Raw genomic sequence first — 8,607 nt, forward strand, 5'->3', positions numbered from 1 at the left:
CTGATTGCTCCTTCTGACAAACAGTTAGGCAGTTAACTGCAGAGCCTGTAAATGTCTGGCACCAACCGGACAAATGTAGGCGAGAGCGGGGCTTGTGTAAGGCCAATATGGCTGACTGAGCACCATTTCTTTACATTCTTTATTGTAACACTTCCTGTTTACAAACAGCCCTGGCCGTCCTGTTGCTCTGACACCTCAGGCTGCTTCACTGCTCGACTAGAAGCTTGAGTTTCCGAGAACAGCCAGCGAAGCCCCTGATTTGCCCCCCTGCTCGCTCACTGCAGTGACCATGTCACTGCCCACTGTGCCAACTGCTCCTGTGCGAGGACTGGTCAGCAGGTGAACTCCAAACGCAGGTGGAATTATTCTAGCGCCAGTCTGCTCGTCTAATGTTGAAATTGAGCTCTTGTGTAAGCAAAGACTGCTGCCCCAGGATGTTTGTTCCCTTAAATTGCAAGCTGCCCGTCTCGTACAAACTGCAGAAGGGATTCAATTGCAACACCCAGACCCCTGTAGTGCTGGCCAGGGTCACCCGTGCAGTCTGCACTTCGTCTGTTCAAACTACTCTGTATCGCTCTTTCATCAATGTTAAATTATGTCTCTTGGTTAATCTGTTGTTGTTGCTGCTGTTCCTCTGTTTGGTACTTCCCTCTTTTTGCATGATCTTTTAATTGAACAACTTTACTTAGTATACTGTAGAACATTATTCAATGGTGTAGGGTTCGAATGTGTGCAAATTCGTTAGCTGGGGACTGTTCTCTGCCTTGAACCCTCAGGAATGTCGAAGCACTACCATATTTCATTCGAACTGGTTTATAATAGTGTAAAATCCTAACTCTGTGAAGTTGCCCCCCCCACAGACAGCTCAAAAGATTAAAAACACATCATTCGTAAGTGCTACGTTTGTGCCGATCTGTAAAAAAGTAGCGTTTGTTCTGCTTTTTTTTCCCCGAGATATAGCGCCTTGTTTTTTTCAGGGTCGTGACTTCACTCATAACCCCCCACAATGTCGTAGGGGAACCGGACCGGTCTGTATTTGTGCCGCTGGAAAAAAACTTCCCAGCTGCTTTCGTTCCTGAGATATAGCGCCTTGTTTTTCGGGTGATCACGTGACCAAGCACGATGACTGACCTCCAGTGACCCCGTCTGCCGAGTTCAAGCGACTGTTCCTGCTGCGAGAGTAACAGGTCTGCAGTTTTGATTCTCTGTTTGCTCTGGTGGATGGGGGGGATTTCGCTTACCAGTATCGTTTGTGTAAACAGGGAAATTAAAGTTGTCACCAATACCGTAGCCTTAAAAGGCTACAAAATTAGCAACTGCATGTTCTTACAAAGAAGCTTTAACTAGCATGCCTCAGTATTTCGTAGCTGTGTCCTTTTTAAAAAAAAAAATCTGAAGAAGTAATCGGTTGACCCAGGTAGTTCATAACTCAACTGCAAAATATTGGGGACTCTACCGTCTCGCACATGCAGGCCGCGGAAATATTGGAAAATATTTTTATTTTCAATGTTTATTTTATTTAAAAGAACCAAACATATATCTAAGGTCTTAAAAGTCAGTCATTATCCATGTCTAGGTATTTACAGTGGTCTTACGTGCAAACATAAGCGCACGATTAGGTCACGGTCCTTTCATTTGTGTATTCCTGGTCAATCCTTGGTGTGGAATACAGTGTGGGGCACACCTTGACCTCTGAAGACACAGATATGAGCGCCTTCGTTAGATCGTCATATTTCTCCCAGTTGAAATCGTGTTTTTTGCAGTGTGCAATGTAATGACCCAGGGTGTGTTTGCATGCTCCCCCCGGCAAACAGCACAATCACCGAAACCCACTGCACCCGTTAGTGCTGCGTTTGTGCCGGTTTGCGCTGTTGAAAGTATCGTTTGTGCCGCTTTCATTACCGAGATATAGCGCCTTGTTTTTTCAGGTAAACACGTGACTGTCTACAAGAAAGTTTAAAGGTACCAACTAATCAATGTTTTAATTCCTCAATGTGAAAACAGAGGGTGCAATTTGTTTCGGTGCAATCTTCTTCTCGCGAATAGCAATTGTAATTTACATTCACAACTGTAACTATTTTTCAAGTTTCACTAGCGTGTGTAACGATCATTATAACGTTCTCGGCAAATGAAGCTTTCAAAGAGGTCTTCGCTGGAGATGCAGAAAATACTGTATATCAGAAATCAGTTCATCTCTCTGACGCTGGGGTCAACTTATCAAAGGACACAATTGAAAGATCTGGTGGTTGTGATCTTTCTGTATTCGCGTCCTACTCCCAAAAGGGAGGCGCTATATTGAAATGCAAAACATCCACCCCACCGGACTCAAGAGTGCTCAAAGTGCAAACCCGTTGTTTTCACCACATTAGGTAATTAAAAGTATCGTTGTTGGTTAACTTGTGATGTCTGCATGTGTGAGACAGTCGAGTTTCCTATGTTGTTTCGCACATACGTGATGAACTACCTGAATCAACTTAGTGCATAGTGCCCCTTTTAAAAACCCTGGTTCTGTTTCACATTTACGGACAGAACATTAAGTAAAAGAAACAACGTTCGTTGAAAACGTATAGTCATCAGCTAAAATACACATAAACCCTTCTTATGTGTCCAGCCTGCACTTTCTCTCCCTGCCTCCATGAGTTTAACACTGGGCTGTAATGACATGGGCAGTAAAACTGTCAGACCAGTTAAAGCAGTCTCCAGAACCGGAAGCATACATAACACAATAAAAACAAGACCACGTGAGACGCAGATTCTGGGTGGGGCGTAGTGGGAGTTTGAGCAGGGGACAGGGAGAGGCTCACCTGCGGGCTGGATCTGTTCTCACGATCCTCATCTGTTTCATCCCGCTCTGCTCTTCTTTCACACAACCCAGATCCCGGATCCGTCGGCGGCCAGATCTAGTCGCGAGAGAGCAAACTCGCCAGTGTTCGATTCGTAGATGTACTGTAGAGACCCTATAAGGGTACGCTAGTAGTGTCTCATGCGAGATTTGATATGATAGTTTTTTACCCTTTACACCTGGACTATATTAGGCTAATTTGATTAATTGGTTAAATTGGTCCACTATAATTATTATCAAATTACAGGCAGTAGACACCCAGTGAACTGTGTGTGTTTAGATTGGTTTTTAAATAGAAATCAGGGTGATAATGATGTAATCAGTACCACAGGGGTCTGTACTAGGACCACTGATTTTCGTAATGTATACAATTAAAAGTGTATATTTGAGATCAAGGGCGAATGTGTTAAAATAGTATACTACCACTGAAGCCTCATTAAAATATATATTGTGTACTGTTTTGGTCACCATGTTATAGAAACAATATTGCTGCTCAGGAATTGGTACAGAGAAGAGCAACCAGACACATTCTTGGGCTACAAAATATCTCAGTTTTGCCCAATATCTCAGTATGATTTAAAATCTGAATATAATCCAATATCTCAGTGATACAGATTATTTCAATAAAATCCAACATCTCAGTACTAAATAATATTTCTAATATTAATATTATTAATTTGTACATATAAAAATGTTTTAACAGAATACAATACCATTAATACTATGCAATTTCTTAAAAGTACACAATATTTTTAATAGTAATATCATTAATTTGAATGTATATAGAAATATATCAGTAGGACCCGATATCATAATGCTGCACAACTTCTCAGTATTACAAAATAACTCATTCAAAGGGGTGTTTCCGGTTGGATTCATGGAATAAACCTAGGTCTGCTGGTGGCAACTCCCAGGTCAAAGTGCCACCCTGAGGCAGGATCCTGAAGTTCTGCATCATTCTGTTGGAGTAGGGTGTTGTGATAATTTAAAGAACCCAAACTAACCTACTGGCATTCAGGGGAAGGCAAACGTTTCCAGGAAAAAGGTTTTTCACGTAAAAGCCAAAAGACCTGTAGTTCTGGGTTTCTTACAGCAGGCTCAGAGCAGGTGTGTGGTAACAGAGCAAGAAGCATTTCTCCAGAGAGGGGCGATGAACTGATTGGCTGTCTCATTGGGATTCAGGTGCAGAACACCTGACAGACTGAAGGAACTGAGTCTCTTTAGTCTGAACGGAGTGTCCCACACTGGCAGACTGAAGGAACTGAGTCTCTTTAGTCTGAAGGGAGTGTCCCACACTGGCAGGCTGAAGGAACTGAGTCTTTTTAGTCTGAAGGGAGTGTCCCACACTGACAGGCTGAAGGAACTGAATCTCTTTAGTATGAAGGGAGTATCCCACACTGACAGGATAAAGGAACGGAAACTCTTTAGTCTGAAGGGAGTTTCCCACACTGCCAGGCTGAAGGAACTGAGTCTCTTTAGTCTGAAGGGAGTGTCTGACACTGACAGGATAAAGGAACTGAAACTCTAGTCTTGAACAGATTAGAGGAGATCTGATAGCAGTAATTCAAATCCACAAAGACACTGACTACGTCAAGCCAGCAAACTGGTTATCACAGTGGAAGTTACTTTAACGTGCATTTCAAAACCAAGAAAAGAGGGGGGTACTTTATACAAAGGGTGTAAATTTCTCCCTTTCCTGTGCATAAAAGCTCACGAACACCACAGCCCTGCCCTCTCCAGTGTGGCCGCAGTCCCCCAGTATCACTGCTAGAGCTGCTTTCCCTTGTTCGCACCTCATACAGCAGACATCAGCAGCATCAGCACTTTCATTTCCTCAGCCAGGCAAGATAAAGCGAAAGCTCTAAGCACGCTATCTCTTTATTTCTATCGGCTAGTTTCATTGTTATTACAATTTGACCAAACAGCTGAAAGTAAGGGGACCTCTAGTTTCAGAAGTTCAATGAAGGTGATAATTAGTGTTTAAATAAATATGTAGATCTTGGGGGTTTGGACAGCCCTGTATAAATATGAGAAACATGAGGTTGGTCTTCATCAAACAGACATGCCACAATCTAAGGACTTTCTGAGGACCTCAGAATAGTTATTGATGTTCTTTCTGGAAAGAGATACAAAACTATTTCTATTGACTTGGGGCTCCACCACTCCATTGCCATACAGATGTCTACAAATGGAGAGTGTCTTGTGGTTCAAGAACATTGTCACCCCACCAAGGAAACCTCACTGTGATGATGGGATGAGAGTGGAGGTTTGTGAGTTTAATATAGACCAGGGCTGGCCCAAATCAGTCCTGATTGCTTAATGAAGTACTCACACAGCTGGGCCTAGTTATCCTTTCAATTGAATTGATTGAACTTGGGGGTGTTCACTTTTTCACCAAGGGTGAGGTTGTTGACTTTGTTGAGGTTGTTGAAGTTGAAGGCTGGATTTGTTGGATTTTGTTTAGGAAATTAATTTAACAAGCACCAATGTTTGGTGTTCTTTGCTCACTTAGACTCCCTTTATACATCACTAGAATCCACATGAAGCTCTGCTATTACGCAAAGTACTGTATGCACAAGTTCAAAAGCACTTTTTCATGGAACTGCAGAGGATCCACAAGGCTTCTGGAGCAATGTGTTCTAGACAGACCAGTCAAAGGTAGAACTCTTTGTCCTCAAAGAGAAACAGTTGGCAAAAACCAAACACTGCTTTCAAGCAGAAGAACCTCATTCCAACTGTCAAGCATGGTGGTGGGAGTGTGATAGTCTGGGGTCGTTTTGCTGCCATTGTTGACACAGCCATGATACTGCATTGCATCAGAAGACTCTAGAGGAGAATGGCAGGCCATCAGTCTGTGACCTGAAGCTGAACCAAACAAGGGTCCTGCAGCAAAACAATGATGTCAAACATGCCAGCAGATCTACAAATGAATGGCTGCAGAAGAAGAAATTCCCCCTTCTATAGTGGCCTAGTCAAAGTCCAGCCCTCAATCATCACGCAGTTGAAGGCTTTTTTGGGAAGAATATTCCAAAATTCCTGAAAACCAATGTGGGAGACCGATCAATGGCTAGAGGAAACAAGATTCTTTGCCGTCACTGCTGCTCAAGGGGGAGCCACCATTGCTGAATCTAAAGGTTGACATACTTGTCACACATGGATCTGGAGTGACATCATTTGAGGTTTCATCAGGCTAGCTTTATCAACGAATGTAACTGAGATCTAAAAATGTTTGCAAAATAAGTTTCAAAATGTTAAAGTGAAAATCTTAAGGCGTTCACAAATGTTTTCTCAGCACTATTATATGACAAGAACAACAGCAATTTAAAATAATAATAATAATCATGAACATTATCATCGTGTACGGTATATAATCATAATTTTACTTCATAGTCATTCCCACAGAGTCTGTGAACTTGGAATTCCAGTAGAAGTATAACCACAAATTCCCTGACACAACAGTGTTACTGTAAATGTGACTATTGTAAAAAAACAATGATATATATAAATAAATCAATAGAACTACATATTTTGCAAATACTTAAAAAATGTTGCATCTTCCACAAAGCAGGCCAGTTTCGTTTTGCTGAAACAATACTGTGTCAGCAGAGTTATTTGGAGAGTTCCATCTTAAAACCAGAAATGCCCTGACATTCACTAATTATCAGAAATGCCTTTCCTCAGAACTGCAGATGATCCACAAGTCTCCGGGGTCAAAGTTCTCTGCACAGAGAATAAAGATTTTAGAAGAAATATCAGAATGGGCGTATATCCAGTCTACTTAGAATTATTTTCTCTTTGGTTTAACATAACTAGACACAGTAATCTGTTTTTTTTAAAGACATGCAGGTCAGTGTGGTGCTTTAGAACTGTGGTCTATACTAAATTGTGAGTAATATTTCTTTGATTCCAAGATTAGAAGAAACAACATGTGAATTTTAAAGGGTTGCTACTGAACCCATGAGGTTGAGTTAAAGATATCCTGTGGTCTGGACTTCCCCCAGGCACAGCATCACACTTTTTCTAAGACAATGGTGCTTGTTCAGTAATTAACGTCTCAACCACAAGCCCTCTTCTATAGCACATCTTTAGATGTTCATAAGGAGAGCTCTTAGGTTCTGGGTTCAGGTCTGGTCTTGGATTCCTGTCTGTGTGGAGTTTGCATGTTCTCCCCTGGCTCACCCAGATTTTCTCTGGGACCCCCACCTCCAAAAAGACATGCAGATTAGATTTGATCGCTACTCTGAACTTTTCTGGTTGGTGTTTTCACACTTGCAGGACTTGTTCCCAGTATCTTAGTGGCCTCCTCTCACTTGTACCCTAACCCATGATCTGATCCGGCCACAGAAGTCTGAAATCTGAATTCTGCACCAACTGCTTCTCACATCTCTTAGAGATGCTTCTGCTACCCATCTGGACAAGTGCTCAAGCAAATCTGAATTTAATTTAAGTATGTACTAAACGGAACAATTTAGTGTCTCATTCTTTCCAATGAAGGGTGGCAGTACTGTTGCTTGCAACTGTTCATTAACCAACAAACCAAATATGTGAGCAATACTGCCACCTTGGGGTCTCTGGGAGGAATGTTCTGTCTACCAAGAGATCCACATGGCTGTTCTTCAGCCTCTGTCTTGGAACGTTACTTACCTTAAGATCTACATTATAAATGAAAGAGACCAACTGGCCCGTCTCTTTCAGTGTGGTTTCTAGTTAATAGATCAGAGGGTCTTATCCAGCTGTAAAGTGTTGATAGTCTGATAGTTCTGGCTGTAGAGCTCTTTCCAAGATAAAGAACCATGAAAGAGAGAAAGTTACTTCTCAACTGAATTATCCCAATGTGTGCAATTTGGCCCCAAAACAATCCTGGGTTTTACATTGTGTGCGTGTATGTCATTGTTGGAGACCAGTCTGTCTGCAGGTTTTCATTCCAGCTCGATTCTTAACAAGCGAAATCGTCTTGTCATCAGTTTAATAATAATAATAATTGCTTACACTTATATAGCGCTTTTCTGGACACTCCACTCAAAGCACTTTACAGGTAATGGGGATCCCCTCCACCACCACCACCAATGTGCAGCATCCACCTGGATGATGCGACGGCAGCCATAGTGCGCCAGAACGCTCACCACACATCAGCTATCAGTGGGGAGGAGAGCAGAGTAATGAAGCCAGTTTATAGATGGGGATTATTAGGAGGCCATGATTGGTAAGGGCCAATGGGAAATTTGACCAGTACACCGGGGTTACACCCCTACTCTTTTTGAGAAACACCCTGGGATTTTTAATGACCACAGAGAGTCAGGACCTTGGTTTTACATCTCATCTGAAGGACAGTGCCTGTTTACAGTATAGTGTCCCCTTCACTATACTGGGGCATTAGGACCCACATAGACCGCAGGGTGAGCACCCCCTGCTGGCCCCACTAACATCTCTTCCAGCAGCAACCTTAGTTTTTCCCAGGAGGTCTCCCATCCAGGTACTGACCAGGCTCACACCTGCTTAGCTTCAATGGGCTGCCAGTTGTGAGTTGCAGGGTGATATGGCTGCTGGAAGTTTAATTGGACCAGTTCAAAAGCTTCCCTCAGCTTATAAGGTGCTGCTGCTTTAAAAAGACCAGGAAAAGATAAACAGAGACCAAGACTTGGTGCCCTGCAGATACACTATCCCAGATTGTGGGAGTGAGAAAGGGGCCCAGATTTAACTCCTGTCCTCCAAGGCCTGTTTTAGGATCTGACCATAACGGTTTAGTAATGTACTGCCTGGACCGT

This window comes from Lepisosteus platostomus, unplaced genomic scaffold (assembly GCF_059453375.1).
Source record: "Lepisosteus platostomus isolate fLepPlt1 unplaced genomic scaffold, fLepPlt1.hap1 Scaffold_140_H1, whole genome shotgun sequence".
In the NCBI taxonomy this organism is placed as follows: Eukaryota; Metazoa; Chordata; class Actinopteri; order Semionotiformes; family Lepisosteidae; genus Lepisosteus; species Lepisosteus platostomus.